We start from the raw sequence: 14,870 nt of genomic DNA, 5'->3' as shown, positions 1-14,870 counted from the left end.
GAATTGGTATGGTACTATACCTTGTACATATAAACAGAACAGTTTAGAAGGTGGCAGCATTGTTATTTATTTAATAGCAGTTCAATCTAACTAGGTTTGTGCTCTGGACAAACAAGTGTTATAAAAATATGTAGCTTACACAATTTAAATAGGAATCTCCAGTAAATGCTGTGAAGTGCATTCCATGTCATGTAAGTTCAGTGTTAATGCTGTCAAGTGCATTCCATGTCATTTAATTTCAGTGTTAAAATTATCTTTAAATATTCAAAAACACTGTTGTAATATTTTCAGTATTGTGGTACTATCATTTCATTACACAATAACTTTTTTTAAGGTGACACTGATTCAGTTAAAATTGCTTTCATTATGTTTGTCTTTATTCAATCAAACTGAACTATGGTCTGCCTTGGATGTATCCTTACTTTTAGACTGGCTGAATGAAGACTCATTTGTTATGGTAATATTTACAGCTCTTTGCATCATGAGGAGTCTGGCATCCTCCTGATTATGAAATGTCTAATCTGGTATGATTAGAATGTTTATTAACAATTAACCTGTGCAATTTTATGCTTCCTTGTTCATTATAGCAGTATCATATGAATAAGATACTGTGATGGATTTGTTTATTGCATGGACAGACCCAGAGAGAAGAGGCTATGAGACATCAAATGAGGGCCACAGATTCTGATTAGAACTATAAAGAAGCTTAACTAAATAGATTCATCCTTAAATGAAGGGCAATACAAGAACATGACAGGGCTGAAGTGGTCTGACAGACCGGTAGGAAGAAAGTAAACGGTAAACAGAGTAGTCTGACAGGTGGGTAAGATGAAAGCAAAGATAATGAATATAAAAGTAAGGGGAAGAGTTTGAGACATAAAGGATGCAGCAAGATATAGTAAGTACCTTCAGTAATGCCTGTGCTGCACAAAGCCAGGCCCATAGTAGAAAGTAACCTTTAATGCAATTTTCATCTATCAATGTGAACTGATGACAATATTAAAAATAGAATGATATATATATTAAGGAAATCATCCTGTAAAATAAAGAAATACATCACAAAAGTACAATATATATTAATAAATGAAATACTAGGTAGGGTTTGATAAAAATTAATAGACTATGTAAATACTGACTTGATTTTCAGCAAATATATATATATATATAATATATATTATGACCCTGGGTAATATATCCAGACCATCACATTACCAAGCAATTTACAGTTTTCAAAATACTGTACGATATTCAATTTATCATATTCCTAACAAGAAAAGTTGTGTGTGGAATGTATAACAGATAATTACCTCCTTTCAATGTTGCATGTGTAAGAGCCCCGACGCTGTCTCTTCCAAACACGTGTGTTCGTGTGTTCGTCGATCGTCATCATCGAGTCGACAGGACAAAACAGGGCGTCTCGTTTTCTTTCTCTACAGGAACGCGATTTCAACCATACAATATTTCCGTCTGTTTCTCCCTAAGCATTGTTGTCTTAACGTATGTACAATCACCACTACTTGCATTGCCATGCAAGCATTCTAATCATGTACTCATAATGTTCCAACGAATCTTCTGTATCAAACTGTGTGTATGTTTCTGTTTGTGAAGACGCCAAAGGTCTCTCCATTTCACATTTATTATGCTATTGCATTGTATCCATTAATCTGTCTTGAATCTCATGCAATTGGTCATATGTAGAATTTCCTGACCCTTCCACTGATGTATGTTTCATCACCGTATGTTAATCATGTCTCTTGATATCGCCATCTGTTTGTCTGCCGACAAACACAGATGTCTGAACCTTTTATGTCCGTCTTACCTGTCTGTGTGTAGACGCTACATTACCGCTCGCACACGTCAATAACATCTTCCAAGATTCTGTACATTTACCTCAGTAAAGAACAACCAATAAACCAGTTAACACCCAGCCAGTATGTCGCTCATAACCCAGTCCTTACACTGGTGACCCCGGGTGACTCGAAGGACCCGGCCGACCCAAGATGACGACCCACGCCTGATAGACCCTTCGCCGCCTCGCTGTTTCCCAGCCGTTCCTGAGTTCTCAGTATTAGTCCGACCCTCCGAGATGACCCACTCCACCACCGAGCCCTGGATATCTCCTCCAGGAAACCTGAAGCCGCCCCGCACTCGTACTGGACGAGCTGACCAACGAAGGACCAGCCACGTCATCCTTCAGCCTGCTGCCGCCCCTCTCGAGCTGGCTACCAGGATCAGCCGCCGTCATCCTTCAGCCCTCGAGCCGGCCACGAAGGATCATCCGGCGTCACCCTTCAACCAGCTCCCGTCCTCCTCGAGCTCCTGCTGGCCGGTGCCGCCCTTCAGCCTCCTACCCGCCCCTAGCCCAAGCCCTTGAGCCAACTACAATTGTCGCCAAGACAATTTCCGCATCGATGCCTCGCTTGTGGGGAACATTATAAGAGCCCGTCGCCCGACGCCGTCTCTTCCAAACAATCAGACGTTACACACGTCTTGGGGAGAGTACTTTGGTAAGAGCCCCGACGCTGTCTCTTCCAAACACGTGTGTTCGTGTGTTCGTCGATCGTCATCATCAGAGTCGACAGGACAAAACAGGAGCGTCTCGTTTTCTTTCTCTACAGGAACGCGATTTCAACCATACAATATTTCCGTCTGTTTCTCCCTAAGCATTGTTGTCTTAACGTATGTACAATCACCACTACTTGCATTGCCATGCAAGCATTCTAATCATGTACTCATAATGTTCCAACGAATCTTCTGTATCAAACTGTGTGTATGTTTCTGTTTGTGAAGACGCCAAAGGTCTCTCCATTTCACATTTATTATGCTATTGCATTGTATCCATTAATCTGTCTTGAATCTCATGCAATTGGTCATATGTAGAATTTCCTGACCCTTCCACTGATGTATGTTTCATCACCGTATGTTAATCATGTCTCTTGATATCGCCATCTGTTTGTCTGCCGACAAACACAGATGTCTGAACCTTTTATGTCCGTCTTACCTGTCTGTGTGTAGACGCTACATTACCGCTCGCACACGTCAATAACATCTTCCAAGATTCTGTACATTTACCTCAGTAAGGAACAACCAATAAACCAGTTAACACCCAGCCAGTATGTCGCTCATAACCCAGTCCTTACACATGCTACCAGTAGGTCCTCGACTATCCAATGAATATACAGTAGTCTAATAAGTCTGAATTTCTAATAATGAAACAAAATGATTACACGCAACCTCATAAAATGCATAAATAATATATATAAACATAAATAATTACCTTAGTAAAGGACTAAATTTCTTGAGAAGTACTGTAAGATAATCAAGAGCTTGTGTACAGCTCCAGAAGTTGTTCTGCTGTCAACCTGCAAAGCTTACCAAGTTCACAATTTCCTGGAAATATAATGAAGTTCTGAGAGAGAATTTCAGCCTAAGGGTGTAAATAAGACATTCATGAATATGTTCTTTTACTTGCTAAAATCTAGTAGAAATATTTTTTAAGTAGTAAACAGTTTTCATTTATAGAATGTGATTGTCTAAAATGGTGTATAATAACAAATGTAAAATTTTAAAAACAAATCAAAGAAACTATCAGAATCTCCATTTTCTATTAGCCCAATTATACAATTTTTTAAAAACGGTAATTTATTATATGAAAAATTAAAACTTTATCATTATTGAAGAAAAATATTTTGTAGCAGAGAGAGAGAGAGAGAAATGGAACAGAAGCATTAGAAAAAGAAGTATAAAAATAAGACGAACAAATACAAAAATACATGTCATAAGAATAGAAACGTAATGATTATTTTATTATTGTTATCATCATCATCATTATGAAAGAAGTAACAATCGATAACAGGAAATACAGAAAGAAGAGATCAGTTATTAGAAAAGAAAAATAAATTAATAAAGACAGATAAAAATATAAATGCTGTAGGGTAGTAATACACTGCATCTTCACTTGAACTTCTGAGGTCCCAAATGCACATCATCATCAAGGAGACAGCGAGGCAAATTTACTGCATATTGGTGTTACTGTTCATGAAATCCGGTCACTCTCAGCAGGAAAAGAGTATCAGGGATCAATTATGAATGTACTGTAAAAGATCTCGTTAAAATACAGCTTGTGAAAAGCTAACAAACAAGGGACCATCCGTTGATGGTCCAAGTCATATCTACTGATGACGGGCAACAGAAACCTACTACCATAAACCACTGCCTAAAAGAGATAAATCTCTGGCAAAAGCAGACAACACAGGCAAACAGTATTCTAGTAAAGGAAGGACAAATAACCTAAAATAGGTTGCACTGATTTTATCACTTACGAATATATGAGGCCTTACATACAATACCTAACTTCCATACAGCATTTGCCAACACTTTCATTAGATGTTTCTCAAAAGTTAAGTATACCTTAGTTTTACCAGACCACTGAGCTGATTAACAGCTCTCCTAGGGTTGGCCTGAAGGATTAGACTTATTTTACGTGGCTAAGAACCAATTGGTTACTTAGCAACGGGACCTACAGCTTATTGTGGAATCCGAACCACATTATAGCGAGAAATGAATTTCTATCACCAGAAATAAGTAAGTAGAGTCAAAAGTTACACCAAGAATAGTTAAAAGCTTCAGACTCATTCAGTAGAGTCTCTCAGCCACCTGAAATAGTGATGGGGTGGAAAATCTGTAGAGATCAGCTAATCAATAGTGTTTCCGTTTTAGTGGAGTTCAACCTCGTACCCCACCGGCTACACCATTCACTAATCCACTCCATGTCATAATTGAAACTACTGTAATAGCAGCGTCATTTTTCATAGGGGGAGTCTTTACTACACCCACGTGTTGCATCATTGGGATACTGAACAATCTTGTTTCCAGGTCAACAACCATATCACCTGTGTACAGTATACAAAAAATAACAAGTGGACCAAGAACACTACCCTGTGGAACTCCAGACACGAAAGGTCTTGGTTTGCTAAAGATCCCACCAACAGGAACTTGCTGCTGCCTACCTGTAAGGAAATCTTGTAGTAATCCTACAACATATCTAGCCGTGCTGAGATTCTGAAACTGATAAGTACCTTGTACAGTAAAATCCATTTTAATTACTCTACTCAAAACCCTTATCAAGGTTATTTTGTCAATACATCCATTATTTAACTACAGGGTTTGTCGGTGCACAAGACTTTACTTGAAATTACGGTGCCATCTCAGCTTAACATACATTTCAGGGGTCTGGCTTTCAAGTAAGTGAAAAATTCCATTAAATAAGAAACACTAAATTATGGCCTGAACTTGAATATTTTCTAGATATTTTACAGCAAACCACAATTTCATACAGTTCCTAACTTAAACTAACCTGTACTTTAATAGGAATAAATCAGCCAGTGATTGGCTATGCAGTCAATGGTCTTTCAGCTGTGTGCTAAGGTGCCACAACAATTCTCCCTGTAGACACTAGACTTGGTAATACTGCAGATAAGCCCAGCACATGTCCTTAAGCTAAGCCCGACGTCACATTTTGTGGGACCTGGGGGAGTGAGCCCCTAGCCAGATCAGGACACAGTAGCTTATAGTGGGTTAGGTTTGGATGCATCCCTATTGAAGTATGTTTTTTATCCTTTCACACAGGACGTGACCTGCGGAAAAAACCTGCACAACTCTTCTGCACTTGGACTGCAAACTTAGGCTACTGTATATACATTGGTAATACATACATCCAATCTGCCTCTCAAAGAGGTGAATGAGGATCCTTTGAAGACAATGCCAACCTTGGTCAAGAACTCATAAAAATTGGGACACCCTGTGTTAGGTTAGGTTAGAATGTCTCACTATAACCTATAGTTATGAATTTTGATAAATTTTACGATATTTTACTTTAAACCACTGTGGCATTTTGGACCTGAAAATATAATTTTCCTGTTTTAATAAGTTCTTTGGACATTCCTTTAATTATAAAAGGAGAAACTTTGGAGATAATGAACCCCACTCTTATATCCCACAATTCGGGGACCGCAGTGGGAAAACGGTTTTAGGGTGGGGAAAAAACAAAGTGAGTGAAATACAAGGATGTTCATCCCATGCTTAATTTTTATTTACATTAAGGTATGTTTATAGAAATTTTTCAACCAATTACCATGCACTAGAGTAAGGATCTGGTCCCCTAGGTTAGATGTAGTTGGGTAGGTAATTTGCTATAGAAGCAAACATCAGAAATGCTCACAGCACATACTAAAACAGAAAAATTATATAATCAACACATCCAATCTGCCTATCAGAGATGAATGAGGATCCTCTGAAGACAATGCCAACCATCCTTAATCTTGGCCCCAGAACTTCATAAGAATGAGATCAATTAAGCAATATCTTTCGAGGACACCATAAGTTAGGTTAGGTTAGATGTGGTTGGGTAGGTCATTTTGCTATAAAGCAAACATCAGAAATGCTCAAAGCACACATTAAAACATAGAAAAATTATATTATAATCAACACATAAGAATCCTCTGAAGACAATGCCAACCTTGGCCAACTGTGTTAGGTTAGGTTAGAATGCGTCACTTTAACCTATACTGTAGTTATGAATTTTCATAAATTTTATGATATTTTACTTTAAACCACTGTGGTATTTTGGACTTGAAAATATAATTTTCCTGTTTTAATGAGTTCTTTGGACAATTCTGACATTCCTTTCATTATAAAAAGAGAAACTTCAGATATAGTGAACCCACATTCTTATATCCTACAATTCAGGGACCACAGTGGGAAAATGGTTTTAGGGTGGGGAAAAAACAAAGTGAGTGAAATACAAGGATGTTCATCCCATGCTTAATTTTTATTTACATTAAAGTACGTTAATGGAAATTTTTCAACCAATTACCATGCACTTGAGTAAGGATCTGGTCCCCTAGGTTAGATGTGGTTTTTTTCTTAATTGGTAGTAATTTGCTATAGAAGCAAACATCAGAAATGCACACAGCACACATTAAAACATAAAAAAATTATATTATAATCAACACATCCGATCTGCCTATCAGAGGTGAATGAGAATCCTCTGAAGACAATGCCAACCATCCTTGATCTTGGCCCCAGAACATCATAAGTTGGGTTAGGTTAGAATGATAAAGAAGGAGGTATGAAGAGGCCATGACAGCAACAGAATTAGTCCTCAAAGGAAGCGAGCTGGCTCTCAAGGACAAGGAGTTCAAGCTGGAGAGAGCAAAGAGGGAAAGCGCTGAATCTATGGCGGCCCAACAAGCTTCCAGCCCCATATCTGCTGCACCAAATGCTCCGCTCTCAGGCCTTAACTCTCTAGACCTTAAGTGGACTGAGGAAGAGCTGGAAGCATGGCAAGAAGAGGTCGAGGCGCTCTTCGATAATTTCAACACCACTGAGGCCAAGAGGGCCTTAGTGCTGACCAAACACCTGGACGGAAAAGCAAAGGCAGCCCTCCGCTCGCTGGAGCAGAGTCAAAGAGGTGACCTGGCTGAAGTCCGTAGGGTCATCGCCAAGGCCTATGAGATAACCCCAGAGAAATGGAGACAACGGTTCCGAGGTCTTGCCAAGGAAGTCGGCTGGTCCTGGATGGAATAGGCCTGTCTGGGACTCGCTGGGTTGCATGCTGGGGGATCTTTTCCAATGTTTGCCTGGGCCCCTTGCTGTGTATCTCAGTGATAAGCAGCCCCCAACACTTACGGAAGCCTGCTGCTTGGCCAACACCTGGGAAACTTTTAACCAATCCCACAGCACGACTCACCGTTGCATAGTGCCACCCGGGTACCCCTCAGGCTTAACTTGCCTAAGGAACGGCCTGCCTAGCAAACCTCCACGCCCCCACTGCAGGAAGTTCGGCCACACCGAAGCTTAGTGCCGTTTCAAATTGAACAACCATGGGCAGCCTACAAACCACCACCAAACCTCCTCTCCTCCTACGTCTGCTCAACCTCCTCCACAGACCGTCACCACAGGATGATCAGCCCATCCCAGGGGACCCTGCTGAGACTGTGGAGCTCCAGGGCACTTCTTCCGGATATCCTGCCTGCTCGAAACATGTGTCCAATCCCAGGCACGTCAACCTGATTAGTGCCACATCCTCTATGGCTGTGCCGCCAGAGATAATGTCTCACCCTGAGCAGGTCTGGACACAGTCCATCTCAGCGGCCCCTCTGGATGGTTCTAGCCTACCAGTGAGCCTGCCAGACACAGTAGACACTGGGTCAGGTGTTAGCCTGATTGATCAGGCCCAAGTGCCAGCCAGTGCCACTGTGGATGAGAAGACCGAGTGGACGATGACCCGGGTAGAAGACCACTCAAAGACCATTCCAACAGTCGAACTCAGGGTAACCACCCCTTGGGGCACCCAATCTCTTGGCGTGGTGAAGAGCATCAGGCACGGAGTGGAGTTCCTGCTAGGACGAGACATTCTCTGGGGATGTCCGTACCTAAGCTGTCAGAAAAATATATGGTAAAACTGAAGCCTGGGCCTACTACTTCGCCCCACTTGTTCAGTAACTATCAGTTTATGTGCAAAATGGGTGCTGTGTTTGGTACCAGACCCTTGGGATGAAGTAAAACATTAACAAAAGACTAATATATATATTTATACATTATATATATATATATATATATATATATATATATATATATATATATATATATATATATATATATTATATATATATTGTCAATGATATACATCCCTCCCTCCTGTAGATTTCCGTGCATCATTTAATTCTGAAATAATCTGCTATTCATTTGACTGTCGGGCTGGGAAAATTGGTGGGCGACGGACTGAAACAAGCATAGTTTGAACTAGATCAGGGCTGTTAGTACCAGTGTGTAGCAGTGTGGGGAACACCCCCCCATCACCTGATCCTGAGAAACAATAGGCACTCCCTTTTTCACCCCATCACGCGATAGGGGAAGCATTTAGGTATGGGGAAGGTCAAACAGGCCTATTAAAGCTAGGGGCCAGGTAGGATTTTAATCTTAAAGCACCTAACTCTAAGTATGCTTTTCCTCTGCCCTCTTTGCTGGTTCTCTTGACATATTTGCAGGGATGTCGGACGCTGAGGCCCCTACGAGACGCAGCTGGCTTTGGAGGGAGTCTCCAAGTAGTTTGTTAAGGCTGCTCTAGGAGCAAGAGCCCGTGCTGGCACAAGGCCAGTTAAATCTAAAACAACAGAAAGCTTCTCCCTCCAAAGTCAGCTGCGTCTCGTAGGGGCCTCAGCATCCGACATCCCTGCAAATATGTCAAGAGAACCAGCAAAGAGGGCAGAGGAAAAGCATACTTAGAGTTAGGTGCTTTAAGATTAAAAAAAAGAAGCTTTCTCATCTCAGGACCGGGCAGATCTATCGCCCCTCTCCTCTGTTTGCGCTGGTTGAACTAACGTCGACGGACAGCCGAGATGACTGTTGGCGCCGCAATTATCAGACAAGGTTTGTCCATCGCAAATAGTCAGTAAACCAGCCCTTCCCCCTTTTACTTAAACTCCTTAAAATTCCATTTCTTGAAACTTTAACTCCTTCCTCCACAAAGCAATCCTCCCTTGTAAGAGTCCTGCCGGGCCTCCCATATCTCGCCATTAATGTGCCTTGAATTTCAGTCGAAATCCTGTGATAATTATCCATTTATCCCTCTCCCCGTGCAACTTAAGGGCAAATTTAGGCTAAGCAATAACAGTGTTAAATTTACTCTTGGTGTGAGTGTGATCACGTGTTCATTGTTATAGCCCACACAGCTACGATTCCCATATTGTGCCTACATGATTTCATCATAATTATCTGCTGGGCTACGTAGTGGTTAATATTTAATTGTGTAAAGTATCCCCATTTATAAGGGGGATTCCATTTCCTTCTGTGTGCATCCGTTGTTAATCTGGGACCTCTCTTTCAGGAGAGACAAGCTGGCCTATCGCACTCCTTGCCCCCCATTATTTAGCCTGCCACCCCACAATCCTGAATATTCCGGGTCGCAGTCGATATCAAGTCCGTTGTGGCCTGAAAATGTTTATATGAATTATTTTCCCATCCTGGAGTTCCATCATTTGCATCATCTGAGACTATTTCATGTAATCGGGGCATGACTAACTATTATTATTATCATTGGACTGATTGTATCGAAATTTGGCCCCCTTATTACTCAGCTTGTGTGTTGCCAATCACTGCATTATTGTACCATGTGTCCTATTAATGAGTCTGCCCATCAGTTATCATGTTGTATTGTTTGTCTCCTTGTTTCATTGCTAAAGTCTCTGTTAATAAACCCCTGTAAATCTGTAAAAGAATTCTAATCCCAAATGACGACCTTTCTCATTCACTTGTAATCCAGGGAAAATCTGAGGTAAGTTTTCAAATAACTTTTCCTTTGCTCATAAGCTGGGCTTTCTTGGTTTCGTGGCAGCATCAATATAAACCTGGTTTCAATTTTTCCCCAACCAAGCTGCCTAGTTTATATATATATATATATATATATATATATATATATATATATATATATATATATATATATATATATATATATATATATATATATATATATATATATATATATATATATATATATATATATATATATATATTAGATGAAACCAAAACACCTGACAAAACGTTGCAAGCAATCAACTACCACATTCATTCTTGTACAAACACTATATGAGTGCTCTGATCGTTGTTCAACAACGAGGCGTTTTGCCTAAAAATACTGTTTCAAAGCCAAATGTGACAGCGCTCACCTGTGCAAAAAACATGCAGATGACCGTGACTAATTACTACACCTGTACAGATGCTTACCTGAATTTTACACAAATTCTTGCACTTCTTGCCTATCATAATAATAAATCTATCTGGCAAGGTACATGTATTTATACATACCATCATACAGGTGGTAAGACGAATTGTATCTTCTTGCCTAAAATAACAATTAATGTATCTAGCAAAATACATATATTTGTACATACCATCGTACATGTGGTAAGACGAATTGTATCTTCTTGCCTGTCATAGTAATAAATCTATCTGGCAAGATACATGTATTTATACACACAACCATACATGTGGTAAGACGAATTTTATATTCAATAAAATGTATGCACCTTTTATACATATGCAGCGTAAACAATCAACATTAACAAACTCCTTTTATTCCTTGAACTATTTACCATTCCTGAGAATCAGCACCCTTGCAATCAAGATTGAAGTTTTTCTTTTCATTCTCTGATACCGAAAGAAAAAAAATAAGTTCCCAGGTAAAAATCACACGGGTTTCTATAAGGTAATTTGCGCTATTTCATTCCGTTCTTTTTCCTCTTTTATCGAATGTTTTCCTTTTCGACCACTCTCTGCCTACTTTTTCTTTTCCTTCTGTTTGGCGTTTGTGAAGTTTTATTCGCCTCTCATGTTTTCCTGTTTTTTCACTATTGTTTTCTAGTTTAATTTTCTTGTGGAAGAACAGAGTAACAGGATTCTTTTTATCGCTTTGAAGACGATTTATTAGAGAAAATCTTTGTAAAATAACATGGAGTGTGGATTGAGAGAGAGAGAGGAGTATGTTTTTCATCTTTCTGATTTTTTTTTTTATCAATTCTTCCATTGTGTGTTTGAGAGATTGTGTTTTTATGCCAGAATATCAGATCAGGAATGCCTTCTAAAATCCCGTAAGGGGGCAGTACCGTCAGTGTACCTCACACGGTGCACTGCTGGCATTATTCAAATGGCAAACATTCAAAAATTTTCGCGCTGTCATATCCCTTCTAAATCCAAGTAAACTTTTACATAAGCGTAGTACGAATTACTTTTGTGTAGCCTCGTCGTTCATTTTCTATTATTGGTCCGTCTACTCTCGTTTTCTTTATGCTATTGGAAAGAGTCTGCCTTATAACTTTTAAAATTGGGGAAAAAACTAGTTACAAGGATTATGGGAACTTTGGAAGCTTAAACTAACCCTGTCTCTACTATTAAGGAAACAAACAAGTGTAAAAATATAAGAATAACAAAAAACTATCAGTGATCATGTGCAGTTTTGCCTTGCAAGTTACAGGCCTATGTCAGCGGTTTCTTCAAACTAATGAAAAGTCTAAATTAACTTAAAAAATGGCATAAAACTAGTTAATAAAGATTTATGGTACATTAGATGCTCAAACTAACTCTGTCCCTACTACCAAGAAAACCAAAATAGTTGAATAATAAAAATTAGCAAAACCAACAATAATCAAGTATAGTTTTGCTTATGTTAAGTATAGCCTTGCAAGTTATAAGCCTAAGCCAGCGTTTTACTCCAAGCCAAGGTCTTCGGGACTTGCTTCAAACTATTGAAAACAGTCTAAATTAACTTAAAATGGCGTAAAACTAATTAATGTTGATTAAAGGTACACGAGAAGCATTAACTTTGTCACTAATATCAAGGACAATAGTTCAACAATGTACTTCCAGTATCAATAATCTTGTGTAGTTTTTGCCTAAGTAGGTCACGCTTTGCAAGCCGTAGACCTAAACCAGTGATTTTTTATATAAAATAATAAAATCCTATCTTTCGTAACTAATGAACAACCTAACATTTGGCAGATATGATCCTCAGAGATACGAGGGTAAAGAAACCTTCGAATCCTGATAAGTGAATTAGTTTAAACTGAACAATGATCTAGGCCTAGCTAATATCACATCTCAAAACTTTTTTAAAGTATCTCAGGGAAGCCTGCATGAACTGATTGAGCCAAGGCAGTCATATCACCCAGTAATAATGTGGTCCTGTTTATTGATTCTGTACAGATACCCTGCATATTAAAAGGTAGCTCTGTACTGATATAAGCCTGTCCTTCAATTCCCTAAAAATAAAAATGCAGATAAATGGGCAGTGAATTCTTGTAAAGGGAACAAAATTCTTGATAAAGCTCCAACAAATCCTTATGGATAGTGTTTATTGACCTGTGTCATGGGTATGTACCTAACACTTAAACACTGGCGAAAATACAGACCGAAAGACCAAGTTTTAGAATCCGTGGGGAAATCAAGTTTGTCAATATTCCCAAAACTTTTATCAAGATTCGTTGATGGAAATCTTGCAAGTGATACCAATTATTCTTTCACAATATCTTTTAACAAAACTTTTTCCTTACTTTATAAACATGTACAAAAACCTTTAAATTTAATCATTCATTTACACTTATCTATTCATCTGCAAATTTATTAATTTTATCTTTTTTCTGATCTCCTGTATTTCTTGTTATCTTCTGCAGCTTCTTTTAAATGAACATCATGATATTCTTTGTAATCTTGAATTTCAAGTCAATGGCCCCTGTGGGTTTGTTCCCTCTAAATAATAATAATAATAATAATAATAATAATAATAATAATAATAATAATAATAATAATAATCATAATGATGATGATGATAACTTATCTTTCTCTCCATACCCTTGAACCACAGGTTACTTTAAATCTGTGAACTTTTATAACTAACCAGTTTACTAGATGGTGTTTAGCCTTGTATCGATGGACCAATCGATATTTTTTGGATGGTGACATGGCCCTCCCTACAGTTTTACACTGTCAGAGTTCACAGGGGAGCTTTTGTTATTTTGTAGAAAATAAGAAAAAAATCAGTACTTGAAACTTTTCTGCAAGTTTACAGTTTCATGAATAAAGCATAGAATTACCCAGTCCAGGAAAGTAAGTCATCAGCTATGTATAAAGTTACCTAGCTTGCATACTAGGTATTCTTGTATGACTATTTTGCCCACTGCAGAACAATCGTTGAAATCGTAAATTTTAGTAAATACTGAGCTTCAAATTTATACACCATATCAAAACTGGCACAGATTCTCACATAATTTAGTGATGGTTATTGTAGTTACCTTTTTCATTTTCATTATTGGGGTCAAATATTGTAAAAATGCAATTTTTTCGAAATATAATTTGGTCTTGAATTTGCCTCTTTTGTCAGCAATCCCATTTTATTCGTGTATTAATGATATACCGTAAACCTAGTTCGTTTAACACTGAATTACACAAACGAAACCTAGCTACCTATCATGATTTCGGTGTACTAATCTGAAGAATACTTATATCTACACAAAAGTAACCACCTCAATTTTATAGCCTCTGAACACGAATCAAATAATCAAGAAAAATACGAGAACAATATCTTTTATACAGTATTGTCAAGATACCACAGAACTGAACTTCTTAGTTTCGTAGACCACATTCTTCTTCTACAGTGGTCGATTAGACGTCCAGGTTCTGTCAGTTTCAAATTTCCCTGTGAAAAATGTTTTCTTCACATTTACTCGTAATTTATAAACTCTACTTTCTACATTTTATTCTACGTTAAGTTGTTATTTTCGTTCAAAGTCCATTTAGTTCTCGAGACTGTGCTTATTTTGACGAAATGTTTATCAAGCTGTTTTACAAGTACAAGTTACTAGACTGTACAGCACATTATCAGGTTCCAAATACTTCTAAAAGCCCCATTAACTAACTTCTGTGAAGTCTGATCTCTTGTGCAACACAAGTTTGCAATTTTTCAATTGGTGTGCGGGGAAAACAAAGGAATTACATACCGCGCCAAATTCAACTTTGGTCAAAATCTTACTTTAAACCATTAACATTTTGGTCTTGAAAATATAATTTTCAGCTAATGTGTGCTTCAAACGTTTCTGGCGTTCGTTTCTTTCCCTGTTAAGTTTTACATAATACCAGTACCAAGGTCTATAGTTTAATCTTTAGACCTGGACTATTCCCAAGACGCCGCTTTCAGTACCTGTCCCACTGGAATGAACGGTAAAACAAACATATGACGGTATATATCTCGGTAACAGTAAATATCTGACAGATTTAACCATGTGTTTGGTACTAAACATGTTAGGGAAACTTACAATAGC

The sequence above is a fragment of the Macrobrachium rosenbergii genome, chromosome 16 (genome assembly GCF_040412425.1).
Source record: "Macrobrachium rosenbergii isolate ZJJX-2024 chromosome 16, ASM4041242v1, whole genome shotgun sequence".
NCBI classification, from domain to species: Eukaryota; Metazoa; Arthropoda; class Malacostraca; order Decapoda; family Palaemonidae; genus Macrobrachium; species Macrobrachium rosenbergii.
Note: the sequence above shows the minus strand (reverse complement) of the source record.